General features: G+C 41.9%; 1 long non-coding RNA gene across 1 annotated transcript in view; it reads left to right on the top strand.

The window, feature by feature from the left end:
* The first annotated feature begins 67 nt into the window (after positions 1–67).
* Positions 68–17,914, top strand: part of LOC140699334 (uncharacterized) — a 40,213-nt gene continuing 22,366 nt past the window's right edge. Inside the window, exon 1 of the long non-coding RNA XR_012077414.1 lies at positions 68–177. This is a non-coding gene — a long non-coding RNA (uncharacterized lncRNA). The remainder of the gene's footprint in view (positions 178–17,914) is intronic.

The raw sequence follows: 17,914 nt of genomic DNA, 5'->3' as shown, positions 1-17,914 counted from the left end.
TGTCAAGGGGCAGCGAGGGGCTGGCCTCTGCCTAGTTTCCCTGGTAACCAGCCTGCGCCAGCCCGACGTCAACCCCACCCCCACCCCTGCCCGGGCCCGGGGGTGAAGCCGGCGCCATGTTCTGCTCCGCGGCTGACGCGCACAGAGGGTGTCGCTCCTGGACGTGGCTTCAGAAGTGTAAGATCCCCCCATCCATTAAACCATTGCCCCGGGTTCCTTCTAAGATCTGGAGGTCGGGCAGGCACAGGGCTTGCAGGCCTAGTGGGGTGCAGCCCCCACATGGGCGGGGCAGCCGGGAGACGGGGGAGGCTCCCAGAGCGCCGAGGCGTCGGGAAGTGAGGACGAGGCGGGAAAGTTTCCCTGCGTGCACTGACATGTCGGGCCCAGAACTTCCAGGGGTGATCCCGAAGGTTGCGGGGGAACGCCGGACGGCCGTCCGCGAGTATGTGGGGCCCTGTGGTGGCCGTCCCTGATGAGTGGGGGCCGCCGAGAGCGCGGGGACTCAGACACCGTCAGGCCGCTGTGGGGCTACCGGCCGCCATTACAGTGGGGGAGAGACGTTAGGCCGGAGGGCGGAGGCCACAGCTGCGGGCTGGCTGTTGATTTTTATATTAAAAAAAAAGGCCACAGACGCTGAGCTAACAGCAGAGGCGAAGGTTAGGTGCCCAGGCAGTGAGGAAGACATTATGTTAACTGGCCAAGAAGTGTCAAAGTCGGCCTCTGTGACTGGCCACCCAGTCCCCCGGCAGCACCTACTCGGGGCCATCAGTGAGGGCAAAGTGATTTCCCGCCTGTCTTGGTGAGTGGCCGCCGGCTGCACCGCTGGGCCCAATAAAGGGGCTGTACTGATGACTTCTGTCCGGGGGCAAACCGCGGAAGATGTATTAAGAGAACAATGGCCGCTACTGGCTCTGCTGTTGAATCAAAGTGAGACTTTTGCAGTTGGTTTGGCTTTTACCTTGGGTGCGTATGTGTGAGTGTCTTGGTACCTGACTCCAAATCCTGTTCTCTTTTCCTGGTTTTGACCCTTGTTAGGGGGTCCTAGTAACTTGAACAGTGATGTTCCTCTGAAAGTGAGGCATGTGAATGTGAGTGAATATGTATTATTGTCTATTACTATTATTTGTTTAAATTGAATTGGCTACTTAGAAACTGAAAACAAAACAAAACAAAACCTAAAAATGTCCAAGGTGGGACTCTTAACGTTCTAAAACTGGTTTTTGTATATGCTCTTAGAGGAATTTAGCCTACTATAGAAGGAATTGGCATTTCTCTTCCTATGCCTTTGAGATAGAAATGATCTACCTGGACCCTCAGAAACTTTCATCACCTGTGATCCCTAAAAGAAAAGGGGAAAACAAAACGATACCTTTTTAAACTCCAGCAGGAAAACTGTGAAATCTCTGTGTCTGTATAAGCATATGTATGTCTATGTGTACCTTATAAATATGAAGTATCTCTGCCTCCAGATAGCATCGCCAAGATTGATCTGTGGATGAGTTCTGTTTAATTGGCATAAAGAAATTAGGTGCTGATATAAATACTCCAAAAGAAACTCCAGAATGAATTTCAGGTTCACGAGATCTGGGAAATATTCAGTACTGTATCCATAATTGGTATGGAAGTTACCTTAAGCTTATTGGTTTGATTAATTTAGACATGCCTTTAGAATCATCAGTGTTAAGTATAATACTTATGTTGTACTTAGGTTTGTTAGAAATCAAATAAGATCTTATATCTATTGCAAATTTGTCAGCAAGGAAAATGATATGGTGAAACTTTAAGGAAATGTAAATGAGGTAAGAGCATTTAGGTAAACTCTGTAAGAATAATTGTGCTTGGAGACCACCTATCTAAAACAGTCTGTCCAGATTTTGGTAACCATGTCCTGCCTGCCATCTGCCACACACAGCGGGGTGTCGCTCCAGGACCTTACTTAAGACCTGTAAGACCCACAGTCATTAGACCATTGTCTTCAGTTGCTGACTCCCGGCCTTTTTCAGTCTCAAAGTTGGGCAAGTACAGGGCTTGCAGGCCTATGGGGTGCAGCCCAACAGATGGATATAGGTGCCATTCCCCTAACTCTACTCTCCGTGCCTACAAAAACAAAGCTAAGTGAACAACATTATTGAGATGGAATTTAGATTTCTGGGCCTGAAGGTAAGATGTGTGCTGCCGAAACCAGTACCATTTCTGAGTCATTGCTTTCCTGGCTCTGGAAATGACCTTGGCAGATCCTGGAGAAGAATGACTTGGTTTCTGGGACTCCGTAGTTGGAGACCTCTGTAGTTTAAACTTCATCTCACTTACTGGACAGTAAGTTATTTTTGACCTTTTCTGCCTGGTTCAGATCTACTACTAAGGATACAGCTTTAAAAATGGTTAAAAGAAATACATGGTACAATTGGAAAAACAATAACTGGAAAAGTCTTCTCCATTTGGAAAGAGTAGATTTTAAATACCTGAAAACATGTAAACTTTGGCTGCCATACAGTTTCTGTAAAACTCCTCCCATTGATTTGAAACCCCCAAGCATTTGTTTGAAGGAGTCACTAAGAAAGTCTCTTACTCAACTGGTTGTCAGGACCTGGTCCTGGCAAGTATACAACATGTATCTTTTGTTTAGAAATCATACCATGCTGGGCCACCAGTGTTGTGAAATAGTCTTGTGTCTTAGGAACAGAACTGAAGACTCAATCTCTGTGTGCCTAAAAACTGTAAAATCCCAAGAAATTGACTCTCTCCCCAGAAGTGAGCAAAGAGTAAAATCAAGATTTTACTAAGTGACCTTGAAGCCAGTGCTGTCTTACACTGGAGAAGCAGATGGGGCTCTCTGTACCAGGTCCAGGATGACAGGCGCTTTGGACACAGCCTAGAGGATAGCCACTTAGGCCTTGTAGGGGGTTGGACACATTGTGGCACTACCTCTCAGGTAGAATTGGGAGCCCAAGCAGAAATAAGCAGAGAAAGTCCTTCCAGATTTGGGAAGACTACAGAAGTTGATCCAGAGGCGTATACAATGGAAAGAATACATTTTCTTCTGGGTTGGGTGCCATATAACCGATGAAGAAACAGAAATATGAATATGGAACTTCACCTTAGAACTGGTTTTAAACATAGTTGCAAGAAACCTGTAGTTCCCAAAGGCTGATATAATTTTAAAAACCACTCTCCCTTATCCCACCACACCCTGTGCTCCTACACACAGATGCACAGGCACATTCAAACACATATATTTTATACAAGGGAAATTAGGTTAAAGAATGATAGGTATAGTCTTACTCTGAAGCCCTTTGAGAACAGGTAATCTCATCTGCTTAAGTGACCAAAGAGGAAATTGAGGTTAGAGACTATTGCAACTTCACCAGGATCTAGGCAAGACTATAGCCCAGCCACCCAGTCTCCTAATCCAGTGCTCTTTCTACTACACTAGCTAAAATGTCAAATGACAAAGGTCTTAACCACAGTAATAGGCATCATGACAGCCATTCTCCTGACCTCTTCACTTATAGCACCTGTGGTCACTAACCAGGCATTTCAGTGGCCTAATCTCACCCTCACCCCAGACACTCTCCTCCCCACACCCTCACCTTCAGTCTAAGATGTCGACTGAGAAGCCACGGGTCTCAGCTCATTTCAGCAAAGCCACAGAAACATAAAAGTTAGTGGCCCAGGGATGGTGATCAGAGTCCAGTAGGGTTGGAGTATGGTGTTTATGGGAGTAGGGGATGGGACTGTTGAGGTGAAAGATATTTTGAGGATATATTGCAGTGGGTCTTGAATGCCCTGCTGAGAGATAGAGAATAAACAAGGCTAGAAATTTTTCTAATGCATGGGCCCAGCCTGTTTAAAAGAAGACAGTTGATCCACCATGATAGTTGTGCTAGTTTCTTCCCCTGTTTGAAGTGTGTGATCTCACTAGAATGATGCCGCTTGAAGGAGGGACAATACCTATCATGTTCAACATCACAGCCCAAGTGGCTAGCAGACAATCTGGCTTTGTAGTTCCTACAAACCTGTTGTGTCTACAACAGCTACAGATGTGCAGCTACCCTTAAACTTGTCGCATGTGAGCTCTCTGGGTCACTGGTCAACACTTATATTTTGGGAAGTAAGGAATTCCCAGTTGACACTCCCCCTATAATTTGTCCCCATCAGTTACAAGAATGGTGAGTAGAGTTCTGTATTCACATTCCTGTTTCTACGTCAGTTACATGGCACCTAACCCAGAATACAAAGTGTTCTCCCCATTGTAAGCACTTCTGGATCAAGCAACTTCTGTAGACTTCCCAAACCCTGAAGACAATATCAAGAGAGTAGAACAATGGCCTACAAATGAAGAAGCTTTTCCTGATGGCTCAGTCTCTGACTCACACCTGACCAAGGGAAAATCACTTAACCTCAGCTTGCCTTGTTTTTACTGTATGTAAAATAGAGTCGATAACAATACTAGCCGCCTCCTTCCCTCCAAGGGATATTCTGAGAACTGGGGAGATACTATCTTGGAAGTGATTAGAGCTCCTAAGAACTGGGCTCTCAATACAGAAGCAGTGTTGTTCTCAGGTTGTGCTACAGCTGCTGTTTTTTGGCATGAAAGGTAGATATTGTGAGGCCTTGTTGTCAAGGAGAGGAAGTTGCTGTGTGTTGACACAATGAGCAAGAGGCAGGTACATCAAAAGTTTAATGGTTCTGATTTCATTCATTGAATTCCTCCTTCCTCACTTAAAACCTCAGTATCTGTTATTTTTTTGTGTGTGTGAATAGGTGTTGTTTTATCTTTCCAACTTTCCCCAGCTGCCAGGACATCTGGAGGAAAAAAAAGCTAGTCCAAGACATAGAGTTTTCCTAATTGAATTGTAGAACTACTGGCGGGAGGGTGGGAGCGGACACTGCTTCTTTAAGTGTCATCTAGTTCATTCAATTTAATAATCAGTTTCTGAGCATTGTCTGTAACAAGGATGTCTACAGATGAATAAAATCTGAGACTGTTTTCTGAACAGATGTACAGTCAGATAGCTATGTGTATACTTAGGGGAACAACAAGACAGAAAAGTCACTGCCCTGAAAAATCAAGATCATATAGAGACTGTATAAATGAAGCATGGTTTCTGCTTTTGCGGAGATCATAGGCAGTGGCAGAAACAAACAATTCATTACAAAATAAAGCAAATTGTAAATAACTTATAAGTAAACTTGCCTGAGAGTGCAGAGCAAAGAATGTGTTAATTCTGACTTTCAGGATTAGGAAGAGATATTCAGAAGAAAGGATATCTAGGCTCTGGGAAGGCAAATTTCTCAGCAATGAGAGCAGGCTGTTCAAAAGGCACAGAAACAAAACTCAGTGGGTTGGGGTGGTAATCAGAGTTCAAGGTATGAGAGCATTGTGTGTGTGAGGGGAATCTTAGATGGGGTTAGTAATGAAAGGGATTTTGAAGAGAGCTTGTAAAGGGCTCTCAAATGCTTGCTGAGAGACTGGGAGTTCATATGAGCAATGGGAGTCATCACAGATTTTGAGATGACCAGTAGAATACAAGCTAAGCTTGGGGAAATACAACCCCTGGAGTCTGGGAGATGAGTTGGATGACTACTGCAATAATTCAGGAAGGAGATGGTGAGAGCCTGAAATAGCCTCTGTAAATGACTGAAGATATGGAAGAGGGAAAGCAAGGTCAGATTAACCTTGGTTATCTATAAACCGAATGGAATTTCAAATTAGAAGGAAAGATGAAAAATGACGTCCAGGAAAACTGTGGTCTAACTACTCCAATCTGCTTACACTCTGAGCCCAAATGGCCACCCTCCTATGCCAAGACCCGTGACCGAAAGTAGAACTACTTCATGAGTTTTAGTGTGAAATCATTACTTCCACCAGAAACTCCTGTGCCCTTCATCAAAGGAAGATGACCTTGCCTGAAATAATCCTTAATTTTTAAAAATTTTGACTTCCTTGTCCCACCCCCTGCCTATAAAAGCCTTCAATTTTGTTCAGCTCTTCAGTATGCCTTTCTCTGACTTTCACTGACTGATACAATGATCATTGAATAAAGCCAATTTGATCTTCAGATTTACTCAGTTGAATTTTTTTTTTAACCAAAGTTATGTAAACCAATATCCCCAGTTTTCACAGATGAGAAATAAGCAGCTGATGCTCTTGGCCTCTTTCAACAATTAATAACTTTGGAGGACTTGATTAGAACAAAGACTTTTGTAAGTACCATCAAAATCTCTCTACCCTGCAATTGACAATGAGGAGAGGTTTTTGGTGTTTTTTTTAAATTGAAGTATATTTGATTTACACTATTGTGTTAGTTTCTGGTATACAGCAGAATGACTCAGTTGTGTGTGTGTGTGTGTGTGTATTTTGTTTTGTTTTCATATTCTTTTCCACTATGGTTTATTACAGGATATTGAATATAGTTCCCTGTGCTATACAGAAGGACCTTGTTGTTTATCTATTCTATACATAGTAATTTGTATCTGCTAATCCCAAACTTTTAATTTATCCCTCCCCACCCCTTTTCCCCTTTGGTAACCATTAAGTTTGTTTTCTGTGTCTGTGAGTCTGTTTCTGTTTTGTAAATAAATTCATTTATATCATATTTTAGATTCTACTTATAAATGATATTATATGATATTTGTCTTACTCTTTCTGGCTTACTTCCCTTAGTATGACCATCTCTAGGTCTATCTGTGCTGCTACAAGTGATATTATTTCATTCTTTTTATGGCTGAGTAATATTCTGTGTGTGTGTGTGTATATATATGTATATACACACACACATCATTTCTTCTTTATTCACTTATCAATGATGAGAATGTTTATACCAATATTTAAAATGTCTTAGTAATAAATTCATTTGCTCATTCATTTATTCATTCTGCACATGATTTGACCACTTGTTATGATTGTAAGTTCCTCAAATGAATTAATCCATTCAGTGTTCAACTAAATTTGCTACACACCTACTGTATACTAAGCCCTGCACTAGGCTTTAGAAAAACTGAGATGAACAAACCTAACATAATCGCTGATTTCATAGAGCTTATAGTCTAATAGGGGAAATATATACATTAAAGAAGTATTTTAACATTTCAACACTTTAATTACAGTTCTGCTATGAAGGACTACTCTAGGTATCATAAAAGGAGTCAGACTGAGTCTCATCATTCCCTGTAGAGTTGAGGGATAGGAGGAGTTTTCTAAGCAAAAATTGGAGAGAAGAGTATTCCAGGCAGAGCCAAATAGCTGCATGAAGGCCTGAGTTGGGCCTTCTGGCATGACAGATCAGGAAGGACGGTGTGGCCAGAACCTAGTGAGCGAGGCAGAAAATAGCAGGAGGTGAGTATGGAGTCTCACAGAGATGAGCCTTCTCCATTTTCTGTAATCACTGCATTAGCACCTAGCAGAGCAGGGTTCCAGAACAGATGAACCAATGCAGTTTGGAATAGTAGAGGTATCCTGGCCTGTTGGCAACAAGATGTCCCCCAGCGTGGAATCCGTCTAATGGTATGAGGTTGGACACAATGGCTTTCATAACCTTGCTTATGCCGAGAACAGCCTTGTAGAACCAGAAAATTGCAAGAATGAAGATATGATCTCTCTTACCCACTTTATCAGTCATCTATCTTATGATAGTAAAACAAGTATTGGGGTTGCTATTGAGATGAAGACTTGCACAAGATTCCATAAAGTCTAAGTACAGGTTAGAAATTTGGTTTTGAGGTATTGAGTTGCAGTCTCTTAAGCAACTTAATTCTACTGAAGCGTAGAAGAAAGTAAAGTCAAACTGTAAATAATTCAACTTTCTAACCAAAGGGATGGAGGATTGTATTAGTGCAAATCCCAGAAAGGTAATTCAAATGTGGAGACTTGGATGACAGAAATATATACAGAATTAGGGATAGGGTTAAGGGAAAGAATAAAGAAGGGATGTTGAGGCTACCAGGGAATAGAAAGAATGGAGGCAGTTCTGCTAGGACTAGGGCTGAGGGGTTAAGAGGAAGAAACTGTGCTACTAGTATCCAGGACAGAAGCTGTAGTCATAGAGGAAAGAAGTTGAGAAGAAGCAGGAAAGACAAGTCCTGAGACCTCTGTCACCAGCTCTCCAGGGTCCCTGCAGTGCCTCCTCTTGCTGAACCCAACTGCAAGCCAGCCACCAAAGGAGCTTGGATGACATGTCCACAGACTCAGGCTCCGGGGTATAGGGCAGGGTAGGGCAGGGAAGGGAGAAATGGATCCTGAAAGGGAAATAAAGTAAATAAAGAATAATTAGCACAAGTATGATGAGAAAATATTGTGTAATCGTAATAGGAAAGGGAAGGGAAATTGCTGGTTATATAACATTTTGTGTATGTATGTATGTATGTATGTATGTGTACACACACACACACGCACACACACACCCTAAGTAGTAACATATAATACATAATATATAATGTACTATATAACGTGTGATAAATTCACAAATATACCTACTTTTATGTTTTTATGTCAGCTATTATATATATTTTGTGTACATTGTGCAAATGTGTAGTGTGTATATATTTTCCTTTATATTTAGTTTGAAGGTGAGTGTGCATGGGCAAGATGTTCTGGCCACATGAATGGCTGATGTTGCAAATGAGAGGGGAACTGCCTGTTATTTCCCTGGGTCTGGCCCTGTCACAGATCTGTTTCCAAGTGAAAGAGTTATAAACTGACTCTAAAGTCAGTTCTGTATGAAATAAAAGCAGTAGATACTTTTTCAGGTTCACAAGGTCCCCTCTCTCTTTGTGGGGAAAAAAAGAAACCCTGATTTGCAGAAAGTGGTTTTCAAAAGCCGTGTTGATGGACAGATTTGTTTTAGGGCAGATGCCCTTCACCTCCACACCTATGCATCACATATCCTTTCCATTGCTTCAGGACCCAGTTCAAATGTCATCTTTCCAGCTCTCCACAGTCATATTCTTTATATCTTCCCCATGCTCTTTATATTATTATCTTATAATGATCTGTCTGTCTCAGGGAGCAAGGGCATGTCTTGGATTTATTTTTTTCCCTCCTAATGTTTGGCATAAACAAAAACTAATGAATGAGGTGAACTTGTTATTTAAAATGTACATAAATGAATAAGTCATTCAGTGAATATCAGACTGCTACAGCTTGGCCCATGGGGGCATTCTTATCCATTTGGAACCTCTTTCTAATTTTTTTTGGCTCACAATCTACATCAGGTTTATAGTCTGGTTTCCCTTTCTAGGGAGAGAATGTTGGGAGAGGATAAGGGGAGGAAAAGAACTCCAAGTTCTTAAAGCATGCACCTTTAGTATCTAGCTCCAAATGAAACCAAGATGATGGCGAAAGACACAGATGAATCCACACAAGCATAGAGTATAGAAGAACATATGGCCTTCTTTCCACCAACCAGTGACGCAGCAGCAAGCTCAGGACGGAACCCAGAGCAGAGATCTTCTCAGCCATGGATACACCACCTTACCTGGTAACTAGAGAAGGAGATGCCAGGTGCTTTAATGTCATTTGAGGCCAACAATCCACAGGGAGGTTGCTAGTCTATAGAGGGACCATAACAAAATGTGATCCTAGCAAGCTGTTGTCAAAAAGGACTCTCAATCTTTTTTCCCATGCGTAAGTAACTGTACACTGCATGTTAATGAGTTTTCTCTAAGCAGCCAGGCCATTGAAAACCATTTATACGGTGCTGGGTATGTATTTTAATGGCATTAGTCTAAAGGTCAAATAATGCAAAGAAAAGCAGCCAGGAAGCAAGCCAACAGCTCAGACAGGTAATTGAGCATGCAAAAGCACTCCACTGCTGTGGCAACTAGTCACCTTTTTGTTTATTTCTTCACTGCATGGTGTAGAAATGGTGTTCTTTTATTTTCTTTTCTCTGTTTATGTTAGAAATCAGCCATCAAGATAAGGATTATCCTTCTAGAAATAATATTGCTATTGGCGATAGTCTATCAGCAAAAGTTGGGCTTTCACTCTAGAAAAGAGAATCAGAGAGAGTCAGATACTAGCTCTTAAAATAAACCTCAGGTAAACCAGTGAAGATTGGAACAAAACTGAGAGTGGAGGCAGAGCTTTCAAAGTATGGAAATCCCAAGCATCTAGTTCCAGTTTGGAGACCTGGCTGACCAGATCATTGGGGAAATAATTTATTGTGATGTCTTCTTGCTGAAAACATGGAGAGTGATGCAACTTCATTTATCAATCTGTCCATCCATCCAAAAAGTATATATTTTAGCACATAAATAATAGTGATTAAATAATAAGTAGCTAGAATTTCATTTATTTTTACTGCATCCCAGAAACAAGACCCATTGATTTCTAGATATTATCTCATTCAGAATGCTCCCAGGAGATCACAGTTAATAAAGTCCATCTAAAACCAGCATCTTATGGGCCCCACATTGAAGGGCTCTAACTGTGGTCAGAAAAGAGAGAAGTCACATGATAATCGGTAAGACAAGGAAAATACGATATCGAAGGAATATTGTGTGTGATTGGTTTCTCCCTTCAGACTCAGAGGCCATAGTAAGTTGAGTCATCATTAAGTTGTCCTGGAGCAGGCACACTGAAGAATGGTCAGCCCAGCCAGAAGAGGCCTGACTAACCTTTGAATGGTCCAGGGATAAAACCAGAGAGGTACCCATTGTCTTGCAGATCCATATTTTGGAAGAAGCTCTGCTGGGGAGATTGCTTCTCTGTCTTTGTCGGTCCGCCTGTCAGTGGCCTTCATAGCAGGGTAGTGGCCAGGGCCCACATGCATTTCATTCCGGCCCCTGAAGCTTTATCCTGAGGCCTCTGAATAAATATCAGTGAGGATATTTCTGGAAGTGCCCAATCTTTTGCTTTGCTTTCACTGTTCTCTGGGTGCTGCCAGGACCAGCCTCAAAAGATGAAAAAGATGCAAGAAAGAAGGGTCCGCCTAACCAGCCAGGACATCCCCTTTTGCTGCCCCCTCCCCTACACATTCACCCTCTTTTGCAGGGTACAGGTCCCTGGTGGGCTGACTGTTCTGCTGGGACCCTTTGCCCTACTTCCTTCACTCACTCTGCTACAGAACCAGAAAACAAAACAAAGTGAAAAAGCTTGTCATCCTGGGACAGATGAGAAAATTGTGTCCTAATCCCATCAAACTTCCATGTGCAGGTGAGGAGAGGCACAGGATAATACACCAGAGCCAAAGAAACACCCCTGGTTAAGGCCTGAGCCCCAGCAATAGTTTGGTGCCTAAACTGTTGGTACCTCTGAGATAAAAGTGAATGCCATGAAGAAGTGGGGCTCCCAAAGACTGAAAAAGATGTAGGGGCTTTTATTAGTTATTGCTGAATATTTATGTCCCATTTATCACTGATTGTTAGCTGTAAAAGAGCCAGATAAAGAAATTTGGCCACCTGAGTGCCTGGGGCTTTCGATCAAAAACAAGGCAGACTATGAGAGGACCCCATTTCTGACTGCTCCACGTGAGACAAAGGTCCTTTGTAAACGCAAATGCCCCAGAGCACGGGCTTAGAGCTGTGTTGATGCCAGCAGAAGAAAGGGAGAGAGAAAAGGAAAAGAAAATCTTTTGCTTTTCTCAGTAGAAACTTAATATTGAGAGCAGAGACTTTTTAAAAGAAAAGGCTGTTGTGAATGATGAGGACCAGAGTATGCTAAAACATCTTTTACAGATTTCCTCCCTGGACTGATAATACAGTTCTAGCCTGACTTTATTTTGGAAGTCTCCAAAATAAAGGTGCAGAGCTGGATATGAGTTTCCAAGTATGCCTCTTTGATGTACCCTTCCTATTGTCTTCTCACAGATCTGGAGAGGTTAACAACCTTTTTCCTTTTTTGGAGGGGACTTGAATAAAAGGGAAGAAATAAACTGGAGGAGGATATGTTCAAAGTAAACCTAGAACTCTAAAGATCACTTTTAGTCTGGAGAGCGAAGAATCAGTCTTTTGTAGAATTAGCTTTCACTTAAATAGGTTTTCCTGGTTTGAGTGGATCCCCAGAAATGCAAATCACCTGCTTGCGACACTGAACTGTTCCATTCAGGGATTTCTTTTTTATCTGACTGGGTAGACCGTCTAGAATAATGGAGTAGTCAAATTAAGGCCAGGGAATTAGGAGCAGATAGGAACCATAGGCTCAACCATGAACATGAGAACTCTCTTAAGTTGGATTCAGCTTCATTTTCTCACATTTATCTTTTTTTTTTTTATTAGTGCCTTGTTATTCCCTGGTAATAATTCACAGTGCCATGAAATGAGAGGATTTTGGAGCTTCTTTCCTTGGGGTTGTCAATGAACTTGAAAGCACTGCTCCCATGCGACCCTGGACCAAGTGGAAAGAACCCCAAATGGGAGGCTCGGGCAGTGTTAACCAGGGAAGGATCATGAGCAGGATGAGTTTGGGTGCAGCAGGAAGGTGGAAAAGAAGAACATGGGCAGATGACCTTGCAAGTCACCCTGGGGTCTCCAACAAAGGCAGCAAAATGGATTCAAGTCTCCTATAGTACTTACTCATTCAAATCACCCACTGGACTGTTGTTCCCCAGAACAAGTACCAGGCCCTTATTTTTCTTAAAAACTAACACTATACTTGAATAGTTTTTAAATTCACATAGTATGATTAAAATTAGCCATCCTCTGCCCCACTTCAACCCTGCCCTCTTTCTCCCTGGGAGCAACCCTCCCCCCCACTTACTCAGCTCCTGGCTCTCCCAAGCACCCCTACATTTATAAACATTACTGTGCAATTTCTTGATCTATTAATTTGAAGTATTATTTATTGGTTTCCTGGAAAGAAGATGGGAACTTTGTTATTTTATACACATCCAACTTTCCTTCTCTCATCACCCCAAAATAGCAATACAACGTTTCATTAATAGTCAATGGTCAGTGTTCACATTATGACTACGCAACTATGGTTCATCACTGATCACGACTGAACTGATACTTCTTTTCTCATGCGCCCTTCATATCTCCCAGATGACTGCCTCTGGAAACTTTGCTAAATTCCCAGAGAACAGATGTCCTCTTTGTCTCTTCTTTCCCTCATAAACGTGACTGTCCACTCCCAGCACTCTGCCTTCATTTACATTGCTCTTCTGCTGCTGTCTATCCTTCCAAATCCCAGTGATAAAGATACCACATGTACCATTTTCTTCAAGAAACTTGATGCCCCCTCCTACCACTACTTTCCTTTGCTTTTTTTTTTAAACAAATTTTTATTGACGTATGGTTGATTTACATTGTTGTGTTAATTTCTGGTGTAAAGCATAGTGATTCAGATAGATAGATAGATAGATAGATAGATAGATAGATAGATAGATACCTTTCCATATTCTTTTTTATTACAGACTATTACAAGGCATTGAATATAGTTCCCTGTGCTATACAGTAGGACCTTGTTGTTTATCTGGTTATGTGAAGAATTTCCTTGCAGTTCCCCTTGTGCAAGATCTTTGGTCGGAGTTCAGCGGGTATTCTGTGAGAATTGTTCCACATGTGAATGTATTTTTGATGTGTTTGTGGGAGAGGGTGAGCTCCGTGTCCTTCTGTTCTGCCATCTTGAAGCCCTGCCCCTGCTTCTAAGTGTCGATATAATTCATAATCTGGACTACATGATTGGGCTGTTATTATATTCTTTCTCATGGTGTTTGATGTTATTTCTTTGTGTTATTCTTGCCTCCCCAACTGTGAGTCCTCTGAAGGCAGGTCTTCTTCTGCCTTGTATCTCCTCTGTATCTATCTGTCCCCCTCAGGAAAGCCTGTTCACAGTATAGTCCTCAAAACTATCTCTGCGGCTACTTCTCAGGTATTATTAAATTCTTTCTTTGGGGATCATTATTTTTGCCAGGGGTAAGCTCTTGCCTAATTCTTCATGGCAATCTATTTTCTCTTAAGCCCTCCTCCCTAAATAGAAGTGGTTTGATCATAACTCAGGGGAATTACAACCAAGCCAAAAATCCTCAAAGCCTTCTCTGACAGTGTGTTCTGCCTTACCTGCCCCACATATAACCATTTTAGTGCCGCAGTGTCTTATATCTGCCTTCTTATTTTGTTCCTACTGCCTCTCTCTCTCCCTGTCGCACCCCAGTCCCTCCCCAATTCTGGCTTTCATTTTCTATGGTCTGCCCTGTTGTAGTAGCTTCATAAATCTCCTCCTTCCTGTCTTTCACCCCCTAAACCCATCTGCCAGATAAATTTTTCTACAACATCGTTCATCTCTACAGTGGCTCCTCATTGCTGTCCTGCCTTACAGTCCAGACTCCTTGCCTGACATATAAAACTTCCATTCAGCCTTAGCTCCTGTTCCTCTCAGCTCATCCTCTACATTGCTCCCAACTAGAGGACTCACTGTTTTTCAAATGTACCTCCATACTTTTTGTCCTTGCATATGCTGTTCACCACATGAATTACTTCACCATTCCTGCTGTCACCTCCACCAGGAAGCCCTCCCTGCTGTCTCCAGCTCAGCGAGATCTTTCTCATCTCTGGATTCCTATAACTTTTTATTCATGTATTTCTAAAAAAGCTTGTTACATTCCACTTTTTATTATTGTTATTGGTGGGTCTGTTGATCTCCCTGACTAATATGAAAGATGATGGAAGGCTTAAATTTGGTCACTTAATATTCCATTCTCTACAAATGTGGCAAATTGCACAAATTAGGAGAGGCAGGGGTTGAATAAATGTTTATTAAGTAAATGAATAAATGAAGTAAATCTGCATTCTTCTCTCTTAAACCTACAGATCCTTCAAAAGACTAGTCTAATACTCTTCACTCTCTCTGTGGTGAACGGAAGGGATGAGTTTCAGTACCCAACTTTTTGTGAATAGATGAATCTAGCTAAATGCTGTGCTTGCCAAAAAGTGATGTTCTGGTGTTGAGTGCCTCCTGCTCTTATGCATGGTCCAGGGGATGCGGTTTAAATTCAGGGAGATGATAACTCAGAGCTGTCAACACTTACCCAGCTTGCCTCAACTTCACAACTCAGCTCTAACTGCATAGCAGCACTCCCCCCATCTGTAAATGGGAAAGGAAGTCTCTGTCTATTTTTACAGGACTGAGGGGGAGGCAAGAGGAAGCATTTCATTTAATTTCTATTTTTTCTCTTGGCCTCTAACTCTCTGGCCAAGTTTTTCTACTTCCAAAGCTTTGTATTATATAAACATAGGAGAGTCCTTCTCAAAAACACAAGCAAGCTCTGCTAGTTTCCAGTCTCCCTTCTGGCATTCTCAGGAGTCTTGCTGAGCATCTTGATCCCAGACAAATACGTGTTTGGCTACAAGTCACTTGTATTGGCCAACTCTCAGTCAGTAGATACATTTGACTCTGTTTACCCATGATACTTTCAGTATTCTCTGGTCAAAACTTTCCTAGAGAAAAATGATATTGTCCATGACTTTTCTCTCAGGCCATTTCGCAAAAAGCCAAACATGCTTCCATTGAAAAGAACCTGCCAAAGCCAAGAATAATTCTTAAGAAAGCTTGTAACCCATTCCAAAATTACACAAATAATTCAGGCAAAAAGTAACTTGAGAACTACACTGCCCATGTTTTGATGCTGTATAGACTGTGTAGCCTGGACTTGTTCTAAATGGCAGACTATCCCCACCCTCCTCCTCTATTAAGGAGATGTGGCAGAGGGTAGACAAACACACAGGTGCAAGCTCCAGTGAGGACTATGTCATTTTTTAAATGATCCAACACAAACATGCCTTTGAGATTGCTACCAGAGCTGGATAGTCTTCATAACTCTGTATCAAGCATAGCGGGCTGGGCCCATGCCTTGAAGATCTGAGATCTAAGATTAGAAAGCTCACCTTGCTGCAGCGATGAATCAGATGAAATCATAAGAAAACTAGAATTGTTTTTATTTTTCCTACCTTTATTTCACATCACTCTGCTCTCAGGGAGAGAATTTCTAGAGCCAGGATACTAATAATGCTGATGAAGTGCATTAGATGGCTTGGAACTATTCTAGACTCTTAGACTTCCAGTCTACAAAGGGTGGTAGCAGATGGCACAGGACCCATTCTGTTTTCAAACGTTGCATTTGTGAGTAGAAACAGGAACTTTGGACAGATTCCAGTTGGTAGATTCAATGAAGAATAACATAAGCCTCAGATTCCCCGTTGGTAAAACAAAGGAGGTTGGGTGAGATATTCTCTAAAGTCCCTTCCAGCTCTAATATTTTATGATTCTCAGTGGTAAGAATGCAAGGATTTGGAATGACCAGTCTCATTTCTCCCATTAAACTCTGGGTGAATTAAGGGCCAGTACTACATTGCATCATCTCATGTACAGTAATATGTGAATGACATTACACAATGCCCGCTTTTATTAATGGGAACACTCTTCCAGCAATAAGGCAATACTCTTGAGCTCATTCTGGCCTTCTTTGTTAGTATCCAAACCAGTTGCATTGTCAGGAGCTACAAGAACATGACATAGACGTTGGAAGCAGGAGAAGTTGAAGAGGGCAGGCACATCAGGGAGTGACACCAACTAACAGCCCATAGTTAGTTTGTGGTGACTAAGAGTGAGTAATGTAGAAACACTAGTGGACTTGTTAACTGCCTAGAGTCAACACCTTTGTACTTCGCTATTTTCCTGGGGCTGAGTCTCGGTGTGGGTAGAAGGGAGGGAATTCAGTTTGGGGAGTACTTTCAGACTTCCCATATGTTGGGAACGCTCATTTACTGGTGTTCCATCTCCTAATTATATGGGATGGATTCTCTTTCATTAAGCAGATAGAACCCCATTCATAAAAGGCATGGTACAGGCAGAATTTGAGTCAAATCTACACACTTGATTCTTAACTTGGGCTACTATCCTAAGTCTCTGTTGGTTCTCTAACACATGAGACATTAGAATGAAAAATAGTTCCTCAAGTGTCTCATCATGTCTCTTTCTTGGTTGGGTCTAAGTAGCTCTTCTTGCTTTCTTCCCTTGGAAGACCCTGGCCCCATGAAGCTCTCTGTGGACAATAACCCTGGGAAAGGGCACCAACTTTTAGCTCTGAAATCAAAGAAGGAGAAGTTAACAGGCTTAGACAGTATAATCTTCTGTTTTTTACAAATGCCTCACCTGACTGACCCTGACCTTCATAAGGGGTTGAGCTCAGCATTATCCTTCAATAGCCCCATTACACCATTCATCCTTGGAAAACATGGGTAAGCAACACCTATCCTATGAATGATACTTTTCTCAAAGAAAGATGGATCCTTTCTAGACCCATTTTTCACAAACTCCTTCTTTGAGTTATTTTATTGGAATTGACTCACAATTATTTCCTGAGACCATTCATTCTCTCTCCTTTGGTCCCTGAGTGCCAGGAAACAGGATGAGGTTAAGAACTAGTCCAGGGCTGTGGGACAAAACAAAACAATTGGCCCTGTAGAAACTATGAGGAGAAAGAAACGTCGATAATAAGCTTACTTGCTATACAGAATTAGAAGAATGTTAGACTAGGCTAAGTTTTCAGTCCATTTTGCCCCACTGTCTCTCCAAATCATACCACTTTCATATTGTCAGAAGAAGAGCTAGTTAACATTTATAAAATGTGACACTCAGCACAGCTCCTTTCTCTGAGGTTCTGATTGATTTCTCTGTGCTGGATTTCCCTTTGTGGATGTTCTCCTCCTGTCAACTTATATTTCACTGTTTTCCCTTTAAGCATACTGAACAGATTGATACCCTTCATGCTGTAAAGGTGTGGGGTGCATTTGGCCTTGGACAAGCTTGGAGGACTTTTCCTCTCTAGGCAACTTGAAGTTGACGCCTTCCATCGAGCCAACCATTTGTTCCCGGGAACATTTCACATCATTTGCAATTGAAAAGCAGTTAACACTAAAATCTCTGCTTAGAAGTCCTTACAGATCGCCTCATAAGAGATATTTGAATTTTTCCATG

The sequence above is a fragment of the Vicugna pacos genome, chromosome 11 (assembly GCF_048564905.1).
Source record: "Vicugna pacos chromosome 11, VicPac4, whole genome shotgun sequence".
NCBI classification, from domain to species: Eukaryota; Metazoa; Chordata; class Mammalia; order Artiodactyla; family Camelidae; genus Vicugna; species Vicugna pacos.
Note: the sequence above shows the minus strand (reverse complement) of the source record. Positions and strands in the feature narration are given on the sequence as shown.